The 1,675-nt window shown below is 52.4% G+C and overlaps 1 long non-coding RNA gene across 1 annotated transcript in view; it reads right to left on the bottom strand.

The window, feature by feature from the left end:
• The window catches only part of LOC109299601, a 20,537-nt gene that overhangs the window by 9,236 nt on the left and 9,626 nt on the right, over positions 1–1,675 (bottom strand). Inside the window, exon 2 of the long non-coding RNA XR_002097930.1 lies at positions 1,142–1,147. This is a non-coding gene — a long non-coding RNA (uncharacterized LOC109299601). The remainder of the gene's footprint in view (positions 1–1,141; positions 1,148–1,675) is intronic.

Consider the following 1,675-nt stretch of genomic DNA (forward strand, 5'->3'; position numbering starts at 1 on the left):
GGCCAGTCTGCTTCTGACACCAGTGTCCACATCATTGATCTCCATCTCTGCTGGAGGACAAAGCTGGATCAAAGCTTTCAGGATCAAAGCTAAGGCAAATTAGCTAACTATTATTATGGGAACCATGCCAGCATAACAAGATCATAACAACTGATGAGTGCTCCAGAGCAGCAGTTCCCTCTCCTCTTATTTGACCGTATACACTTTCTATAACCTCAATTATTTTCTCTTTCGGCCTCAAAGAGAAAATTCCTTTTGTCTTCCAGTAATGAAAAAACAATGTCATATTAGCTTGATATTATTTAGAATTTATCAGAAAAGATTTTAGTCCCAATGGGGCACTTAGACCTCAATTGTGCTCACATGCAGATGAGTAGAAAGGTTCCTTTCTGCGTGGTGTAAGATCAAGCCTTAACAATTCCTAAGATCACTGAAGAGTTTTCTGATTAACAGGGATTCTGGTTTTCCCTGATAAAAAAAATGCAAATTCTCTGATTTAAAAAACCTGCAAATTCTCTAATTAAAAACCCCAAATCTGTGATTAAAATGAAAGGCCACTATATATATAGGTACCCATTGAACGCAATGTTTTCTTGATATATTTACAAATTTTAAAGAAATTTGGAAGCCTCATTCACTATAATAAAATACATTCTAAATACCTATTATTTTGGTAGTTGATTTTGGGTTTTTGATCATGGACAATCAGAGCTTCCCCTGCCCCCTTAGTGTACAGAATGCAGGTCCAGGCCCCTCACTTCCAAGCCAGAGCCACCCAGCCCTACTGGTGCCCCTAACTCCCCCTGCCCGAGCCCTGCAGTTTCCCCTCACTACGCCTCTCACCTCCTGGCCCTGCTCATGCCCCTCACTCCCCCTTACAGCTCCTGCAGTCCTGCTTGTGCCCCTCCCACAGCTCTCTGCTCCCCCAGCCCTGCCAGAGGGGGTCCCCCAACTGCCAGGACTATGGGACCAGGGACATGGGTCTGCAGCTCCCTGCCCCCTGCAGCAGCACTCAAGCCCTGGCTACCACTCACAGGAGGCAGCAGCTATTGCAGCAGAGTGGAGCACAGAGCCCGGCTTCCCACCTCCCCCCTGCCTGCTTCCTGCCCACTGTGGGCTCAGGTGGGGTGGGGCCAGCTACCCACCACTGCGCCCACTCCCAAAGGAGCAGGGGGGACTCGTGCCCCACAGATCTGTGCACTGGGTGAGGAGGGCGTGAGCTGCCCACTGCAGGCTCAGGCTTGCCACCCTGCTTCCCTCCCCCAGGGCCTCCACAGCCCAGTGGGTGTGACCCAGCACTGCAGGGCAGAGCAGGGCTGCACAGGGATGCTCCTTGCCACTGCGAACTCTGTGCTGTCCTGGCAAGGTGTCCCCTTCCTGTGCAGCAGCAGTGAGGGGCAAAACCCTACATTACTGCCCCCTCTGCTGCCACATGGGCAGGGGATTCCTTGCCAGTGCAGCACAGAGCTCACAGCATCAAGGAGCTTCCCTGCACTGAGCTACAGAGGCCATTGGGGAGGGCAGCAGGGTGGGGAGCCTGAGCCCACAGTGAGGAGCCCACACCTACCCTCCCCCCACTCTTCACATAGATCTGTGGGGCACAGGTCCCCCCTGCTCCCCTGGAAGTGCATGCAGTGGTGGAGAACCAGCCCCACTCCTCACCCCCCAAGATGAG

Source organism: Gavialis gangeticus, unplaced genomic scaffold, assembly GCF_001723915.1.
Source record: "Gavialis gangeticus isolate Ggan-Ray unplaced genomic scaffold, GavGan_comp1, whole genome shotgun sequence".
NCBI lineage: Eukaryota > Metazoa > Chordata > Crocodylia > Gavialidae > Gavialis > Gavialis gangeticus.